Below are 21,944 nucleotides of genomic sequence, written 5' to 3' on the forward strand. Positions count from 1 at the left end.
ATTCAAGTTCAATTCAATTCAATTTCAAGGTTAATTCCTAAAATTGGGGTTTGACTTAGGCAAACCCCTTTCTACCCAACATTTTCACTCTTTTTTGTCTATAGGAACAAGTGATGTATCCATAGAAATAGGTACAAAGCAAGAAGGAGAGCTATAATCTGTAATTTATCAAAGTTGAAACTATTGAAAGTAGGTCGAGCAGTGTGCCTTAGTCCTAGAAGTAAGTTAAGTTGGGAACCTTTCTTCCTCTACTTGTACTTGAAATGCAGATTGTGGGTTAGCTACAATTTTCTTTGCTAGATCTTATTATAGAATTGTTCTGGTAGTTAACTATCTTCTAGTGCATGTTGAAAACTACCATTTCAATATATTTGGATCAACTTCTTGCATTCTTCATTTACAATTTTGCATAGTCATATTTCCTCGAAGTGAAATACCATTGCATCTACTTTGTGCTTAAACCATCTTGAGCTTGGTGGATCATTCTCATTCTAATGTAACCCAATGAGCATGAAATAGATTCCTTGTTTGTATGCATATACTTGTGAATCCTCTTTCCCCCACCTTACATTTTGGTGAACCTGACATATCGCTTACTTTTTATTTTCATATCTAATTTGTATTCTTTTCACTTCATATTTGCAATCACATAGCTTATGCACTCATAGTTATATTCATTTGATAGTTACATATTCAATTTTTTATAATTTTATGTAATGTTTAAATAGTAAATTTATTAAAGGTTTGTATTATTTAGATATTTCTTTCATTAGCTTTGTGCATGAGTTTTATGACTTTGTGCCCTACATCTAATATCCCTGTGAGAAGAAGTTTATATTTATGGCTTCCCTAAGAGGTGTAGAGCCTGAGTCAACTAACATTTTCCATGGGAAGATAGGTGAAACTTCTATGCCTACACATGAAATACCTACCAATGTTAACAATCATTCTTCCCACACTTCTCATGATGAGGATCACTCCCTAACATGAGTGTATCCTAGAACCAATTTGTAAATCTTGCCCATGATTTGTAAAAGCTTGAACATTTGATAGTTCAAGAACACTTGAATAGTGAGGCAATCCCCTTTATTGAAGGGTTGAGGAGGATGGTTCAAAATGATGAATATGGTGTGGATTTATTGCATGCAATATCTCCTATTATGAATGACAATATTATGTCCATTAATAGTTGTGTCGAGGCTCTTAATCTTTATAATCCTTCTAATAGCATTAGAAATACCATTCCTACCCCAACATCATTGCCTAATGTTCCTACTTATACCCCACTTGTAATGGCTATATCTACACAAAATTTCAATCCTACACATGTTAGTCCTAGAGATATTCCTATCATCCCCCCTTCTATGAGTGTTCCATGTATTTCCCAACCATCTCCTATACCTACTTACCACAGTGTCCCACTTTCATATTCCAATGCTCCATCTGTTTCCTATAATATTCCACATCCTTGATAATTGAATATATCCAATACCAACCGGTCCATTGAAGCAATCATTAATAACCTAGTCCATCCTTGCAATAACAATTCACTTCCATGGCCCAATCCAAATTTAACATTCTCACATGTGACATTGCTAGACCAATTTCCCAAGATATCATTCATGTACCATTAACCCTCAATACATGAAAATCCCTCACTTGGAAACACATAATGGAAAAGTGTTGAACACACACCTAATGCTGAGAGTGGGGGGCGAGTGAATCAACATGAGCAAAAAAATCAGCCTCAATCTTGCATCTAACAAGTTTATTCTAGACATCCACTTCAAAGAACGTCAAATGAAGACATCATAAAATTATTCACATCAATCACACATGAACACCAATATTTTATATATGGAAAACCCAAAACTGGAAAAAACCATGGTGAGCATCAACTCACAGAATTAATCCACTATATAGAAATGTTTTACAAAAGGGATTTTACTACTCTGGATTTGCAAACCAAGGCTAACTAATTTTGGTGCAAGATATAGGAAAAGACTTGTGCACTGATGCTAACTACAACATGGCAAGCTATAGAATTATAATTTATAGAAAAAGGAACTGCATGAATAAAGGTGTTGTGTTCGTGCACAACATGCCCCATTTTTATTATAGAATGGGGACCCACTAATTTTTTTCGAAATAAAGCCTAAAGACTTTAAGGGTAAGCAAAAGACTAAGTGAAATGGCTATCTTAGGAAGCAGTAAAAGGAAGTTTGTTTCTAAAAAGTTTGTGTGATAAGAATAAAAAAGCACAATATTATCCATAGTTTGCTAAAACGAATTATTGTCATGAGACGAGAAGTAGAGAGTTTTGAATTATATTGTTATTAAAGCGAGCCATGTTGAAGGAAATGTGAATAGAATGGATCTGCCACCCATAGGGTCAAATGATAAATGGCTCAAAAGTGCGGAATCACAAGAAAATGATGGAAATGATTTAACGCATAGGTTGAAAGAATTAAGAGATTGAAATTTACTAAGGATCTCTTTAGCGGAGTGTGGGAGATTTAGGAAAATGTGAGAGCAAAGGAGGCTAACGTTACAATATTTAACAGAGTGACCTGAAGCTTGCAATATGAATATCACAAAATATAAAGTGAAATCAAGAAAAGACCAAAAAAAACAAAGCTAAAAGGGAGACATGTGTCAAGATCACCGAAGAAGCTACATTCTAATGAAGGCGTATAGGATACATTGAAAGAACCATTGGATCCGTTTTTCAAAACCAACATCTGTAATTTAGCATTTTTTTATTATGGAACTAGAGTAAATGTCTCACTATTAAGTTGTAACTAACTTTTATAGTGCTTTGTTGTGAAAAAGATACAACAATAAAATCAAATAAGAAAGCAAGGGCATAATATAGGTAAATCACAAGTGGGATTACATGAAGGCACTCAAGACTGTTGGCATTCTACACTCTTATGAGAATAGTTGATGTTGTCATTGATGGAAACCAACTAGCAACCAACTGGAAACCAACTAGACATCATCTGTCAACCCACCGGTAGTTACCGACATCGGCAATAGACTTCTACATTCACTGGCAGGTACTTCACCGGCAGCGGCAATAATGGATACCAGTACTCAAGCCGACATGGAATAAACTTTTGTTTATTGTTTTATCTTTTGTAAAAGCCGACATGACATATTGTAAAAGACTCATATATATCTATGAGATCTTATAGGTCATTTCATATGTGAATATGTGAGTATGTAGTATATGAGAAAGGATGATACATGATAGTTGATATTTTTGTATAAGGTGATATAGTTGACAGTGAAGGTTTTGGTAATGGACTGAGCTTAAATCGGTACTGAACCTAGCATAGTTGATGCTGATCTAAAGCAATACATTGTATTGGATTTTGATAATCCATTTTGTAAGTCAGTGAGACTTTTGTTTTGTGATTGAGCGGTGAGCTCTAGGCTACTAGCCTTCCTACATGTGCATGCCCCTCATTGTAAGTAATATTTATTCATTGGCCAGTGAGTGAATATTTTGGGTCATAAATCCAACTAAGGTTTTTCCCACATCGGGTTTCCTTGTTAAATTTCTTGTGTTATGGTGTGTTTTTTATGTTGTCTCTATTGTTCCTGTTTACTATATTAATTCTTATTTACCAGTACACTGTTTTGGGATGCAAAGTTCTTAATAAGGTTAAATCTTCTGCTAACCGATAAGACACTGATTCACCCCCCCCCTCTCAGTGTCTTTGGGACTGTCATTGATTCTAACAATTAGTATCAGAGCGTGGTCCTCTATTTTCAAAAGCCTAACAACTTGAGGAAGATTCTGACGCCGATACAGATGGAGAACTTCAGGAAACAATTGGAAGGAGCTCTTGTAGATTATGATGCTGAAAAAGTGAAGAACATCAGATTGGAGGAAGAACTTAAAACTGCTCAAGAATTTCTTTTGGCGCTTCAAAATAATTTGGTTATTGCAAAGAACAAAAGAAAAGAACTTCATATGCAGATGCAGAATGAGGATGATGAAAAAGACACTCTTAGAGAACTTGCAAACAAGTTGAGACAAGAAAACAGTACTATGAAGAATGAAAGGCAAGATATGACTATGAGGTTTTGTAAAGACATTGAAGATGGAAAGAAAAATGAAGATGACTTGACTAGGAGACTCAATGATGTTGGAAATGAAAATCTAAGACTTAGTCATGAAAATGATATGTTGAAAACAGATCTGATTCACATGCAACATGATAAAATTGAGCTTATGAGACAAAAGGGAATTCTAGAAAATGAGTTGGCTACTGCAAATCAACACAAAGAGAAATTCAATAAAAGTTTAGAGGAAATTGATAACATTCTGAAAAGTCAGAAACCTAATGGAGATACAAATGGACTTGGATTTGAAGTTGGAGAAAGTTTTGGTACTGCAAACAATCTAGATCAAAACAAACCGGTAAGACAACCTAATGCTTACAATTTTAATGGAAAATGTTTTAATTGCAACAAATATGGTCATAAAGCAAATCAATGCAGATTTAGAAACAATCAGAATACCAATGCACCCACCGGTCAATGTTCCAAATGCAACAACGTTGGTCATAATTCAGAAAACTGTAGAATGAATGTGAAATATTATGTTTGTGGAAGATATGGACACTTATCTAATCAATGCATAACACAAACCGACATAGGATATGGAAAAGCTATTCAGAGGAATGATGTGACTTGTTATGCTTGTAACAAAATTGGACATATTGCAAAATTTTGTAGAAGCAAGAATTCACCAGCAAATAATAAAGGATCCAGTTTGAAAGGCAAAGAAAAGGTAGATGAGGTAAAGCAAGAATTTTCAAAACAATGGATTAGGAAGAGAGATCAGAATGTTGATGAGACTATCTCTATACTGGTAGAAAAAAGTAACCCTCCACTGGCAGGAGAATCTTCATCCAACTGAGAAGTAACCCTTTGGGGGTATTGCAGCAAATTGAATATCATGCAGATTACCCTTGGTCGATGGTGAGAAGATAGATTTCTTCTTTACTGGCAGATGTGTTAAGTTTTCACTTCACCGATGAGCATTTAATGCGGTTGGTAAGAGAAAAGTCATTATAAATCATCAGATTTCTCTCATTTTTTATTCACCGAGCATTCAAATTAGTAGAGAGCGCAAAAAAGAGCAAAGGCATTCAAGGCGAAGGTGTGAAGTAATCTTTTCAAGCATTCAAAATATTTTCAGGCAGCTAAAGGTATTTTCAATGGCTTCTTCTTCTACTCCCAAGTTTATTGCAAACCCTACTATTGTGGAAAATGTAAAAAGCCCTAGGCTCGTGTTTAAAATAATTCCCGAAATAGCTAAGCAAGATGATTCCATAGGAGCATTTTCAAAAATTCCTAAAGGTGTAGCTTATGCTGAAGACCCTAGGATGTATATAAATTGCAATATAGAAGAACTAGGTTCTAAAGATTTGATGAAAATGTTTACCAATGTAATTTGTGATGAACATGGCATGATTAAACCCGAGCACAAGATTGTAGAAACTCTCGGTTTTGTGGAGATACTAAACATTCCCCAATTTCCAGAGGAAGTAGTAAGAATTGTCTTGAGTAGAGCACATGGAAAATTCTTAAGGTTGGATTATGTCTACAAAATAACTCGGCAAGCAATTAGGGTAGTAACTGGTTTACCCTCAACCAGCAGCAGACCTGATAAGACTAAGAAGATTCCTAACAAAAAAGTAATGACCCTAACTAGAGCAACATCTAATAGTAGATCACTGTGAGTGAATGATATCAAAGACATCAATGTGAGATTTGTAAGTATGGTGCTAGGTTACAAGACTACACATGCTAACAGGCTAAATTCAATTTCTAGTCTTTGTATAAACAATTCTTATGAGATGATTAATAACAATGCAATGATAGATGTGTGTGAATGGTTAAAAGATGAACTCATAGATAATTTGAAAAAGATTAAAGGAGATAAGAAAGGGACATTTCACTTTAGAAATCTTTTGGTATGTTTAATGTTGTATTTCACTAAGGAGATCCTCGGTACTGGACCTAAAGACTTTGGATATGATATACCGGTAGGAAAACAACTCCAGGAAGCTTTTATCGGCATGGAAACTGCTAGAGACAATGTTGACAGTAGCAACTTGGCAGAGAAATGGGTAGAGACTGTTGAGGTTGAGATCCCAACCCAAACAGAGCAATCATTACAAACAGAGCAACCATTGGATACTGGGAAGAATACTGAAGGTATAGATGTTGGCATAGGGCCATCGGAGACTAAGATACTGATAGTTGAGCATACAGAGAAACCTACTGAGGAAGAGGTACATACCATGGTAGAGAAACCAACAATCAGTGTGACATCTAAGCAGTCTGAGAAACCCTTGCTAGTTGAGATGCAAACACAGACTGATCCACTAGAGGTAAACACAAGCAAAATGGCTACAACTGATAGAAGCACAAAGGTAATAAAGGCAATTGGTCAGACATCTGGCACATCATCAAGTGAATTCAAGCCTACTAATGTAATAGAGGTACTCCTGGATTCAATAAAAAAGATAACGGATTGCAATGCTTTGGCCTACAAAGCAATTGATGACACCATACCAATTCTTAAATTGATTTCACCAAAATATAACGTAGATCATGTTAAGGATTGTTTAGGTAAATTGGACACATTGTCCAAATTTATTGCTGACAATGTAATAACTGTTGATAAAGTGAATGAGGATACAATAAAGGATAGAGTTGAAAAGGAGAAGAAAAAATTCTTTAATGACACCATAAAGAAGTGCACAAAACACATGAATACATTATTACCGGCACTAAACTCTACAATTTTGGAATACAAAGAGTTGTACAGAGAAACATGCAAACCACACATTCTAACAGAGGATATAGACAAGTAAATCAGTAAAATTCAAAAAGAAATTGAAGACATAGCTGATAACATAATTGGCTCATTCGGCCACATATGAGTTTTTGAGCAAGAAATGGCAGGATTTAAAGAAAAACTAGATAAACTTGAGAAAGAAAAGGCAAGGATTAAGTCTCATGCCAAAGAACTAAAAAATAAACTTGGTCCAAAACTGGACAATCTTATATCTTAGAGAATGGAAATATCCAAGGCATTACTTCAAGGAGAACAATCACTGGAAGAGCACATGCATCATCTCATCGGCACGATCCAATAGACTGAGGCAACCTTAAATGACAACAAAAGGTTTATGCAGAGTCTTAATTTGGTTTTAAGAGATATCTTTCAGATTGTAACCAATCGGTTACAGACCTAAGGTGAAATTTTTGCACTCGATTGACAATTTTTGACCACCTTTGTCATTGATGTCAAAAGAGGAGTAGTGGAGAGAAAAATAATTATTTCGAGGAGATCATTTGCTCAAGGGGAGCACATCTTTTTGGAAACTTTTTGGACTTCAATTTTTGGAACAGTTTTTGAATTTTTCTCATGAGTGTTGCCATCAATGCCAAAGGGGGAGATTGTTGGCATTCTACACTCTTATGAGAATAGTTGATGTTGTCATTGATGACAACCAATTGGTAATCATCTGTCAACCCACCAACAGTTACCAACACCGGCAATAGACTTCTACATTCACCGACAAGCACTTCACCGACAACGGAAATAATGGATACCGATACTCAAGCCGACATGGAATAAACTTTTGTTTATTGTTTTATCTTTTGTAAAAGCCGACATGGCATATTGTAAAAGACTCATATATATATCTATGAAATTTTATAGGTCATTTCATATGTGAATATGTGAGTATGTAGTATATGAGAAAGGATGATACATGATAGTTGATATTTTTGTATAAGGTGATATAGTTGATAGCGAAGGTTTTGGTAATGTAATGAGCTTAAACCGGTATGAACCTGGCATAGTTGATGCGGATCTAAAGTAGTACATTGTATTGGATTTTGATAATCCATTTTGTAAGTCAATGAGACTTATGTTTTGTGATTGAGCAGTGAGTTCTAGGCTGCTAGCCTTCCTGCATGTGCTGGCTCCTCATTGTAAGTAATATTTATTCATTGGCTAGTGAGTGAGTATTGTGGGTCACAAATCCCACAGAGGTCTTTCCCACACTGAGTTTTCTCGTTAAATATCTTGTGTTATGGTGTGTTTTCTATGTTGTCTCTATTGTTCCCGTTTACTATATTAATTCTTATTTACCGGTACACTGTTTTGGGATGAAAAGTTCTTAATAAGGTTAAATCTTCTACTAACCGGTTAGGCATTGATTCACCCCCCCCTCTCAGTGTCTTTGGGACTATCATTGATTCTAACAAAGACATCCCAACTCATACTCTATTCAATCTTAGAAGGTGATTCTAACAGCAATGCAAGTAAGTACCCAAAATTTAATCTCATGATAATTTAGGTATTGGAAAATTGTTTCGTTTATGATAGTAAATCTCTAATGTGCATAGTAGTAATTATAAAATTTCATTAGGAAGTGTAGAAGCTAAAACCATGGGTACTAGAAAGGTGAACTTTAGGTGGGAGTTCGAGTGGAAACTTACGCAGGTGATACCCTAGGGATAATTTTACATAGATACACACTTAGGTGATTGCAACCTCCAAGATTTTATTGATAGAATACAAGAGCCTATAGCTACTATAATGAAATGAAGAATTTGTGGAAAAATGGGCTAGTACAAGCTGCATGGTTTCCTATTGCATTAGAGGTGCATGATTGGTGAAACAATGCCTTCACTGCTACAATGCAAACACGTGGCAAGTGGTTAAGAACAATAGGGTATATGCAAACCTGACACAGTGAGGAATTAAAGAATTATTGGGAATTCCTATACCTGCATCCCTAATTAATAGGACAAGAGCTTAGGCAGAGGCCAAATTCAACGACGCTAAAGAAGCCTATGAAATACTATGAGAGAGGAATGGTATGTCCAAAAACAAGGAAAATTATTTTCGAATTACCAAAGTTAGTGTTGAGATATGACATACATCTTGAAGTGCAGAATTGCAGGGTTAGAAGTCAGTGGGGAATTCTAAGAATGAATGTTTGTTAACATACAAAGCATCACAAGGGATAGAGGGTCCTTTGATTGAGCTCAATTCTTTAGCAATTCAATATATAACTATATTGAGGGTATCTAGACACAATAACCTAGCCAAAATAACCTTGGACACAATAAACCAAGGATGAATTATCCTGGGGTCATAATAACCCTAGGCAAAAATAACTCATGGTAAAAGTAACCCATGGAAATAATATCCCCATAAGAATATAGAAGGAAAACCAAATTTATAAATTACATGTATAAATATGTATTCGTTTTAGGTATTTTCTCCATGTCATGTGTATTATGGCTCTTATGAACTAGTCTCAGTGATGCAAAATAATCTATTTTCCTATATATGTAAATATTATTTTAGTTTTTATGATTATATTTTCACTTACTTCCTCTCAACTATTATCTTTGCTAAAAATAATGTCTTCCTCCCCTTATCTTTGTGTTCCATGTTGCGAGAGCAACTATTCCCATTTTATTTTGAAACAAAACATACTTTATAATGTCTTTTTTTTTTTAATCTTTTTTTGCCTTAAAAAATACCTAATTTTCTTTTTAAACTATAGGGACCAAAGATGGATACAGAAACTGCAGTTGCAACTACATGTTTGATTAATGACCTTGGTGTTGTAACATCGAATTTGAAGTCAATTATCAAACTCGTTTGTGGAACAGTAATGCTTGTACTTAAATGCAAGTGCTTGACTATGCAAATATTGTAAGCTATACTATCATCTACTTCATCGATTTTACTTCATCGACTTTACTTTATCAACTATGCAGATATTGCAATACTTGATATAATAAAAGATTGGATTGAAAATGAATTCAGGTCATCTACTTCATCGACTTTACTTTATTGACTTTATCGATGGAAAATACTTCTATTTGCTTTATCGACTTTGTTCAAACTCAATCAAGTGAGTGAAATTTTGCTAAGTTGTTCAGGTCATAAAATAATAATTCTGCTAAGATATTGCAATACTTGATATAATAAAAGATTGGATTGAAAATGAATTCAGGTCATCTACTTTATCGACTTTACTTTATCGACTTTGGGATGGAAAATACCTCTATTTTCTTTATCGACTTTGTTCAGACTCAATCAAATGAGTGAAATACCTCTGATAAGCTGTCAAAACCTTATCACATTCTACTAAGCACTTCGTTGCTTCCCAAGAAATTCGATCCTTGTATCGCCAAAATATAATCTTATCTCTTCACATGGATTCTGACATGCCATCATCAACTTATGAACATGAAAAGAATCACTGCCAAACCATAAATTATCACTGGTCAACGATCTTTATACCGGTTCTCAAACCCTAGTTGTTTATACAATAGTCAAATACAAACATGACTTCTAGTTCTCCAAACATGATGCGGTTCATGTCATAGACTCATTATGATGTCATAAGCACACATTCCAAACCGCAACACCTGAATCAACATGGATGTCTACCGCAACCATCTCCTTCTCTATTCTTGCTTACCAATTCACAGTCACTTGGCAGTTTTCCTTCCAACTCAATCCATTACCAATTAGACTTAACCAATAGACTTAGATGACATACCAAGCATAAACAAACATGGACAAATATGGTTGCCATCAATGACAACATAAATAACTGATCATTAAGCATCATACCATAATTATATCATCTCCAACAGTCCTTCAATATCATCACCAATAATCCTTTGCTGGTACACCATCATCTCCATCAGTTATGCCAACATTCCAACAGATGTGTATTGATTCCAGAGTAATAAATAAGATCACAATGAAATGCTGGTTTCCTTTACCTAGGATGGATGACATAATGGACTATTTGAGTGGAGCCAAATACTACACAAAGATAGACTTGAAGAGTGGATATCATCAAATCATATCAAAGAAGGAGATGAGTAGAAGACAACATTCAAGACAAACAAAAGACTGTATGAATGGTTGGTGATTCCTTTTCGGTTGACTAATGCACTGAGTACTTTCATGAGTTTGATGTATGAGGTGTTGAAGAAATTCTTGGGTAAGTTTGTTATTGTATATTTGGATGACATTTTGATATTTAGTAAGACAAAAGAGGAGCATTTGTTGCATTTAAGACAAGTTTTGCAGAGGTTGAGAGAAGAAAAGTTGTTGATAAGTCTTAAGAAGTGTACTTTCATGAAGGAAGAGTTAGTCTATTTGGGATTTGTGATATCTGCGAATGGATTGAAGATGAACCCTGAGAAAGTAAAAGCAATTGTTGAATGGTCTACACCAGAAATCATTGGAGAGGTAAGATCATTTCATGGATTGGCTAGTTTCTACCAGAAGTTTATCTGAAAAATTTAGTTCAGTTTGTAACCCTATGACTGAGACAATGAGGGGAGATAAGAAGGAATTAAAGTGGACAACCAAAGCAAACAAAACCTTTGAACTGTTGAAGCAGAAAGTGACTAAGCAACTTGTATTAGCTTTACTGGATTTCAACAAAGTGTTTCAAGTAGATTGTGATGCAAGTGGAACCGCAATTGGAGCATTCTTGAGTCAAGAAGAGAGAGCAGTAGCTTATTTCAATGAGAAGTTGAAAAATGCTCAAAGGAGATATTTAGTGTATGATCTGGAATTTTATGCCATAGTTCAAGCCTTGAAGAAATGGAGACATTACCTATTGCCTAAGGAGTTTGTGTTATATACCGATCATAAAGCCTTAAAGTATCTGAACAATCAGAGTAAGTTGAATCAGAGACATGATATGGGTAAAATTTTTGTAGAGTTACACCTTTGTGTTGAAGCATAGAAGTTGGAAATCTAACAAAGTTGTTGATGCATTAAGTAGAAGGAGAAATTTGTTGATAGAGATGAGAGTGATAGTATTAGGATTTGAGGATTTGAAGACCTTATATGATGATGATCCGGATTTTGTAGAACCTTGGAGAGAATGTAGAGAATCAGTTATGGTAGATAGGAGCAAGTGGTTGGATTACTTCATTCAGGATGGCATGTTATTCAGAGGAGTTCAGTTGTGCATACCTAAGAGTTATATGAGAGAGAATCTGATAAAGGAGAAGCATAGTGGAGGATTAGCCAGACACTTTGGTATTGACAAAACAACATCATTGGTAAGTGAGCAGTACTTTTGGCCCCAGATTCATAAGGATGTTAATAGATATGTGCAGAGTTGTAGAGTTCGTGAAGTTGCCAAAGGTAGTAGTTAGAATATGGGATTGTATAAGCCTTTGACAATACCCAAAAGACCTTGGGAGGATATAAGCATGTATTTCATACTTGGATTACCTAAGTCACCAAGAGGGAGTGGTTCTATATTTGTGGTAGTGGATAGATTCTCGAAGATGGCTCATTTAATACCTTGTAAGAAGACATCAGATGCATTGCATGTAGTAGACCTATTTTTCAAGGAAGTGGTGAGATTGCATGGATTACCTAAGAGCATAGTTTCAGACAGAGACACTAAGTTTGTTGGTTATATTTGGAGAACACTTTGGAAGAAGATGAAGACAAATTTGAAATTTAGTTCTACTTTTTACCCACATACCGATGGAAAGACAAAAGTAGTAAACGGAAGCTTGGAAAATTTGTTGAGATGCTTAGTTGGAGAAGAGACCAGAAGTTGGGATTTGATTCTTGCACAAGCAGAGTTTGCTTACAATAATTCAGTGAATAGGAGTATCAGAAGAACACCTTTTGAGATTGTTATCAGAGCACACCCTAGAGGTATATCAGAATTAAGAGATATCAATAATGAAGACAAGCAGAGTGGAGAGGAAGAAGAATTTGCAGATCACATGAAGGCCTTGCATATTCAGGTTAAGCAACATTTGGAGGACATGAACAACAAGTATAAGGAGAAAGAAGATGAGAATAGAAGACATAAGGAATTTAAAGTTGGCGATGAAGTGATGGTGTATCTAAGAAAAGAGAGATTCCTAGTTGGAACCTATAACAAGTTGCAAATGATGAAGTTTGGACCTTGTAAAATCTTGAGGAAGTTCAGTTCCGGAAATGCATATGAAGTGGAGTTACTAGATAGTTTGAGTATTTCACCTATATTTAACATTTCAGATCTTCATTAGTGTCATGAAACAGAATTCAATGAGGACAATATTGTAGACTTGGAGAAACAGTTGCCCCGGAAGGAGCCAAATCAGATTGAAGACATTTTAGATAGTAGGATTGGGCATAGCACCCGAAGTAGTCAGTATAAGGAGTATCTTGTGAAATGGAAGGACAAACCGGTTGAAGATTCATCTTAGATTTCTCAAGCAGAGGTAGACCACCTTGGTTTTCTTCTGACCCCGACAAAGTGAGAGACTCACTTTTTCAACAACCCTAGATGTCTGATGCAAGAGCATCCCCGGTTCTTGGCAATCTTGCATCAACCCAAAATATTTATTTTTTGTTTGTTTTCTGTTTTGCAATTTCAATATTTCATTCTGCATTTTCTTGCATTAGCTCACCGGATCTTTTGGAGTTGGATTTTGCTTGAGGACATGATCATATTCCTTATTCCTAAACCATGGAGCATTTGGATCATTTTTTGGCAAGTTATCGATTCCGGATTCCGAGACAGTTTTCTGGCACTGGAACCGTTTGGACCTATTTGCATTGATGAATCTACCGGATCCCTTCCATAGCTTACAGAGCCTTGTACATTGATTCTAATGTTCCTTGGCATGTGGCCAACCTTCCCTTTGATCCACACTTCATTCTTTGGATTTTCCGGAGGAATCTCTTTAGCGGAGGCCGACCTATTGGTTTTACATATTTGATCTTGTTCTTCTGCATTTGATCCCTTTTGGGCCGACCAAATCTTCTTGGATCATATAAATATTTGTAAATGAGCATTAGAGATTAACCAGATAGAACATAGTAGATAGATCTTAGGTTTGGAGGTCCAGGAGTGACCTGTTATATACTTAAGCATGTTTGTAGCAGGCCAATGAGTTGAATCTTGTAACCCAGATGTTACTGGTTATTTGTAATCAATTTTCATGATCTAATTCATTGATTTATGCATTGCCTCCATCGTAGCCTCTTGTTTCTGTTGTGTTTACTCTTGATTCCCGGTCTGGATTGATCTCTTTGAGGTCCCGCCTAACCGATGACTGCACCACGATGGACATCTTTGCTTTTTGGGAGTGAGTCAAGACAATGCATAGGTAACCTTAAGGATGGAAGTGACGAAAATAGACTTCGGAATAATTTGGATTTGGTGGAAAAAGTGATGAGAAGGACTTAGAAAATTTGGATTTGATTTGATTTGGATTGGATAGAAATTGATTGGATGGTCCTTAGATTAGGATGGGATAGATTAGATGACGTCTTAGCCCTTGGATTAGGACATAGACAAGGTATAGGGGTCAATGATGTAGGCCACAAAGCGAGGTATAAACCAAGCTAGGCTAAACTTAGACCTTGGATTTAGATTGGATCAAGACTTTTTCTACTTAGGATAGACTTTGTTCCTAAAAAAAATAGGGCAGAGGATTAGGGTTTTGATCAACCCAAATTATTAGGATCAATTAAACAATATACTTAAGGTAGATTCTTTCTCAAGCACAAGATTAATTGATTTGATTAATTATACAAGGTATAAGTTAGACTTTGCAAAGTATTGATCTTGAATTGGGAGGTTGATTAATTGATTGAATGAAATTGGATTAAGTTTGATGATTGATTAAAATATGAGACTGGAAACTGATCGATTGGTGTGATAAGTCCTTAAAAGATGAAAGTGGAAATGACTATGGAAGGTGGATTGAAGGAAAGAGATGTAATGAAGGTTACCATGGATGGGATATGACTCAATAAGTGATTTCTGGTATGGGCAAGTTAGACAACAAGATGCAACCATTCCTATTGATGCTTTAGGATAATCCCAATCTTTGATGGAAAGCTCAGGTTCTCAAAGGCTCCTCATCAGACTCATTATTGTAACCATGAAGATAATCATAGAAACGATGCAAGAATGTGTGATCTCTCAACAAGAGTTTATGGTTGGTGTACAATATTTTTTGATGTTTAAGGATCTATTTGTAACTTGGCTCCTTCTTCTTAACTTGGTGATAAATTAACTTTTTGGGATGCTTGAGTGATTTGGTTTTATGGTGCATAAGTGAAATCAGTCAAATTTTTGGTCAACTTTGGAAGTTTTAGATTTTATCTACTCTTGGCAAGAGAAATCAAGCATCGACAAACACATTGGCCAAGGTAACGCTTATACCAAGCATAAAAGTGAGGAGGGCCTAGGTTAGCTTGATGTTACAAAATTCACTGGTTTGCACAATGAAGACACAAAAAATACATACAACCTAGGTTGGAAAGTGGAAATCATTCAATGGGGCCTCTGCATCAATAGAATACCTCAAACAAACAAATAAATAAAGATTCTAGTAGCACTAGCTCCCCCACCATGACACTCACTTCTCGGGCATACCAAATTCTCTTACCTCAAAGATCCAAAGATCTTATAACCAAGGAATTCTTGTCTCATCTTGAATGGGTACACAAGAGGTATCTATGGGGTACTATCCGTACACCCTGAACCATCAAATGTAGGGATTTTTGGGCTACTAAAACAAGGTTTCTAGTAATGTTTTGAGGGATCCCGATCCAACGAAAGATTCTCAAAGCAAACCACTTAAGGCTTTAGTTGAGCTTATCGATGTAGAGAAGACCTTCACATACGTCGAATTCACTCAACACTTCAACCACCTGACCAACATATTTATAAAGTGGTTCGGAAAACCCACTCAAGATTGCATCGGGAGAGATGATATCCCTGTCATGTCCCAATTTTGAACTACTCTCTTGGGGTGATGAGGCCCCCGAGAGGAAATTCTCTACAAAAAGAAAATAATTAGGTGTTGTTAATTACCTTTCTCTTGACCCAAGATCCACAAAGGTGAGGGGAGAGGACATTCGGTGTAATAGTGGGTCCACCCTACACACGTGCAAGTGCACAAGACAACAAACACTATTTTTTTTTAACCACAAAAATAGGTGTTTTCTAATCTAAGATGCAAGAAAGGAAACTAATTTAGTGAAAAATGAGGGCCTTCAACAAAACACCCTTCAAGAAGCTATTAATAGTTTGATATAAGTCTTTGACAAATGGAAAAAAAACTACAGAACCAAAACCTGATTAGTAACACTTAAAAACCACTACCCACATCGCAAATGCCAAAGGATAGGAACATACACCAACATCTACGTAGACACTAACGCACGCACATACGTTGGTTTAAGGCCCTAACACAAATAGAATAGAAAGTGGGAAAACTTTTCAAAATTAAAAATTAAAAATGAGCAGGATTTTATGCCTTCGCAGAGACGCCGAAGTACTAGGCACAAATGGTGACGTCTTTGAAAACGCCAAAACAAATTCGATACAGAAAGTTAGCTCAAAAATTAAAAAAATCAAAAAAAATTCACAAGGAGGGAAAAGCAGAAAGGCAGAGACGCCGATTTGCATCACAGGCGCTGAAGCGTAGTCCTAGAAAAAAAATTGCCTAGTTAGCCTAAAAAAATAGGTTAATTTTAATGCCAAATCTAAATAATAGCTAAGTATGATGAAAATAAAGTCAACTAGCTATTGTTTTTGTTGTTTTAAAGCTTATATATGAATTTATAGCTAATTATCAAACTAAAACTATAGCAAATAGAAAGAAAACTAAGAAAGCAGAGATGTTCTATATTTTATAGACGTTGAAGCGGGTTCCTACATACAAAAAGTTAGGCGGGTAAAATTATTTGAACAAAGACACCATTTCGTGTGTGCGCAAACACTGAAACAAAAGTGGAGATGCCGAAGTGTAGTTTGAGACGTCGTTTTGAGAACCTGCAATAAAAACACTAAAAACAACACAAAAATGTGAAATTCTATGGACTTGGGGTTCCACCAGGCGTGCCAAAATGAAGAGGGCAAAAAATTCAAGTGCAATGGTTAGTTATACAAATCACACAAATGCTCAAAAACATAAAAAACATACATAAACAACCATTTTACCTAAATTCTTTGTCTTCTTCCTCCTATTGAGCCTTTGATGGAGTGAAGAATGTGCCCCTTCCTCACTTGATTGAATTGACTCTTTTGATAGATTGTGGGTTGCTCTCCACTACACAACAAAGGGGATTGGATGGATATATAAATGTGATTGATAGGATTTGGCTAAGTGTGGGATGATTTGGCCATAATGAGGGTGCAATGGATGTATTCTAGAGCTCAAATGGACAACATAAGATTACATGAAAGATGGATATGGAAATGAAGGAAGGAGACTCCAATTTATAGACTGGAGGGGGCCAAAATGGAGGGCCAAGATTGATTTGAAATGGAGGGTTGAGATTGAAAGAAGGTGGGAGAGGATGGAGAGGACAAGGTGTGGGATTCAAGATATTTTCCATAAAGGAATTTCTTGTCTCCACACTCCTCAAGCACATGGGGAAGAGATCCCCAAGTACATTGGAAGAATAAAAAGAAATTAAAAATTTCTTAGGGGAGCACAAATGAATTAAAATTTCTTAAATAATGATTGTTTGGGGAGAATAAAGGGATACAAGAATTAAAAACTCTCTGGGAAGAGAGGGCATGGGGATGTGCAAGGAATTGGAAATCCTTTGACATGACAAAAGTTGGTGCATTTAAGGTTTAGAAGGTGAGATGGCAAAGCCATTTATGGAAAAGGGTTGACTTATCCTAAAGTAGTCACCTATGAGGAGGGACCTTAAAGAGATCAATCTAGACCAGTCAACATGAGTAAACACAACGGAAACACAAAAATATGATGGAGGAAATGAAAAATAGATTGTTTTATTGCATGAAATTCGATTACATCCAACCAGTAACAACCGGGTTACAACATACTGGCTCACAGGCCTAGTAGAATAGGTCACAACCGAGACCTTGAATCTTATGATCTATCTATTGGCAATATTACATTATAACAGACAATGAGAGATTGTTGACATTTCAATAAGGATATTGAGAAGGTTGTTGATGATTATGGACATAACTGATTAAAGATGTTTTACTATCTTGATATTATTATTTTGTCATTGATGTCAAGAAATTGATTTTCTAATTTAGTATGATGTTGCCATATCTTGGGAAGTATGATATGAAGATTATAAAGAAGTCGGTAAAGACACAGGAAAGAATATGATGAATAAGGGGATAAGATATTCAATGGGCAACTACTACCAAGTTAGACAATGATGAGATCTTGATGTTTTAGATTGTTTTAACATCATACATATGTTGTAAAATGTAAAGGTTAATACTATACTATGTTATCAAGCAAAGAACCTAGTCGGTAAACCCTAAGGTTATCACAGTTGGTTAATGAAGACAGAATGTCTACGGAGTGAAGTTTAGTATTCACCGAGTTGTAACCGAGCTATAATAGAATGCATTAAATGTTTAAATGTGATATTTAATGAAAGAAGCTGATGAGCTAGAGTGGATCAATGATTGGCAAGCCGTGGAAGAAGTTTGTTAAGCGAGTCTAAGGCAATGGAAAGTTGGCAGGAAAGTCTACAGCTCAGATTGAACCGCATTACCCTAACACAAGTTCCAAGGTGAATGTGCAAGTTCCAAGGTGGGGTAAAACGTTTTCAGATTGAAAGATACAATGAACCTGGACAAGATTGAAGATCTGATGGCTATGATTGATCATGGGAAATGTGATCAATGAGATTAAGCGGTTAGAAGATTGTTTATAAATAGGAAACTGTTGATAAACAATGTATGCGGGCAAGTGTATGCACATGGATGCTACATAGTGATAACCGAGCACAAAAGCTTGAAGACCTGTTAGAATAACAGAGTATTGATGCCCAACAGATAGATAAGATTAGTTCTATGTCTAGATTGTATTGAACAAATAGGAATCTGCTTTAGCATTTTAGATGTGAAGTTGCAGACAGATTGTATTACTATTATTTTGTGAAAGTGACAGGAAATCTCTTAACCGAGTGGACTTAACAGTCTTATATGTAAATCCTCTAACAAGGTGACATTCTGATTGAGTGTTTGAAATCCTTTGACAAGGTCACTTCTAACAAAGTGAAGATCTTAACAGATCAAAGGGAAATCCCTTAACCGGGTCACATCTAGCAATGTGTTTGTAATCTTTAACAGGATTTGCTTTTAACCGAGCATACTCTAGAAGAGTATATTTCTTAGTGGGTTCGAAATCCCACAGTGGTTTTTCCCTATTTGGGTTTCCACTTTAAATCTAGTGTTATGAGGTTTATATTGTTCATATGCTTTTGAGTTTGCATGTTTGACAGTTTTTGGTTATATGACTGATATATATGTTACCGAGGTTGAATCTGATGTTTTTATGGATGATTAAGTTTGTATGATTCACCCCCCCCCCTCTCATCTTGTTGGCTATTGGATCTGTACATATATTAAGTATCAGAACTATGACTATCTTCTACGCATAGTCTAGCTATCTGATTCTCTGATTTATTGTAGTTGATTCTCATTCTAATAGATAATTATAATTATATATATTGATCCAAAGGATCCAATCAACCCAAAAGGGATCAAAACCCGAAGAACAAGACCTAATGTGCAAAATAAACAAGGTCAGCCTCCGCTAAGAGATTCCTCTGGAAAATCCAAAGGATGAAACATAGATCCCAGGAAAAGGTCGACCACATGCCAAGGAACATCGAAATCAATGCCCAAGGCTCTATAAGCTTCAGAATAGGTTCCGATAGATCACCAGAATAGGTCTCAGGCAACCGACAACAAAGGAACAACCAGTAACAAGAAACTGTCATGGAAAATGGTAGCGATATCTTGTCGAAAAATGATCCAAATGCAATGCGGTCTAGAAGCAAAAAAGATGATCAAGTCTTCAAGTAGATTCCAACTCCATAGGATCCAGTGAGTCAAAATCGGGACACACATAAAGGAAAACTGAAACTGCAAACATAAAGAAAATGTTTTTGGTTGATGCAAGATTGCTATGAACCGAGGATGCTCCTGCATCATATCCCTAATCAAGGTGATTAAGGATGTGCAAATGATTAAGAGGAGTGATTAGGTGGATTAATGGAATATTAGAGTGCAAGTGGGAAGGAAGGTCAAGAGGATGCGACATGAGGAGAGAGAATGAATGGAGGAATATAAAATTAGAGAATAATGATAAGCATGATTAGAAAAGAATTAATTAGGCTAAGTGAGGATTAGAAGAAGTGATTTGTAGGAATCACATAAAATTAATTAACTGATAGTGGTTTAGAAGAAATAATGATTGGGGTGACTTTAGAAGAATGGGAAAATGATTAATTTATTGACAAATTAATTATTGGACTATAGTGATAAAATTAATTAAATTTGATTTAATTAATTTTAAGAAGAATGGGATAGACATAATTAAATAAATTAATTATGTAGAAAGGTTTAAATTAATTAAATATTAATTTAATTAATTTTAGACGTCTACACCATGAGCTTCAAGACCTTTACTTTGCTGGATGTATATGGGAGGTCACTATTAGGCCAACAGTGACAATAAAAAAACACAACCTATTTGAACAACTCAATATGAACTTCATGAGATTTCTTAATGGACAATCACAAATTAGTTATTACACATGATCAGTTGAAGAATGGTTGCTTGCTACTTTTAAGTTTAAATATTCAATCAGATTCATAGTGCATCAAGTCATGCCATCATTCAGGTTGTTATATGCACACTATGGGATACCTACATTATGTGCTATGAAGTCCAATGTAAAAATCAAAGTTCCGGCTATGAAGTCCAATGTAACTATTGAAAATGAAGAGATATTACTAGTGCATAAATGGCTAACAAAGTAAAGTTTTGGAAAACTATTTACACATTGTATCTATGAATAAATTCAATGCTTATAATATAGTAAATATGTTCTTTAACAATTATTACTACTGCGTGAATGATTAATCAAGTGATTTTTCCCCTTTTTAGAATATTGCATAATATTTTACAAATGTTGTTATCATAGCTCTAAAAAGTATGATATTGTCTTTATCTCATTTTGATTATCAATAATTCAAATTTAACCAAAATTAAATTAAAAACATCATCTATCATTGAATTCAATTGCACCTCATACTTAATCATTGAATACATAAATATTGCATATTTTCAAACTTGATATCTCTTAGCATACTTTACTTAGATTTTTTAAAATATAGGTATGCTAGTTTAATTATTACGTCGAAGGTGTATTACATATTTCTTTTCTCTCCCAGTTTAGCTATTAATCAATTTCATCTATCGCCATCTTACTGACATACTAATAGTTAACTTCATAATTATGTCAATCTAATATTATAATAATGATATAAAGATATGATTAATAGAAATATAAAAATATAAAAAAATAATAATATCCTAAGAATAATTTAATCAAGTACCATAATATAATAATAATCTAATATTAATTACAATATAATAATATAATAATTTTTTAAGTGGAATAATGAACAAATATGATATCTTTGGACATACTTTACCTATATTTTTCTAAAAATAGGTATACTAGTTTAATTTCATTCACATTGAAATTTATATTAAGAATTATTTTATTTATCTCAGTGTCAAAGCCTAATTTTATTTTGTTTTTACAGATACAAATAGACCAAAAAACAAAATAAAAATATTAAATATTATTTATCCTATAATATAATACTATATAAATAATAAATATAATATTAATATCTATTAAAAAGTTATATAACATAATATTTATACTACAACATATTTATATTTATAAAATAACACTAAAATAATACTTTTAATATAAAAAAATCATGATTTATGAATAAAAAAATAGAATTAAAATATATATTTTTGAAAATCACTCACAAGCTTATGATTTATAAAAT

This window comes from Cryptomeria japonica, chromosome 10, assembly GCF_030272615.1.
Source record: "Cryptomeria japonica chromosome 10, Sugi_1.0, whole genome shotgun sequence".
NCBI lineage: Eukaryota > Viridiplantae > Streptophyta > Pinopsida > Cupressales > Cupressaceae > Cryptomeria > Cryptomeria japonica.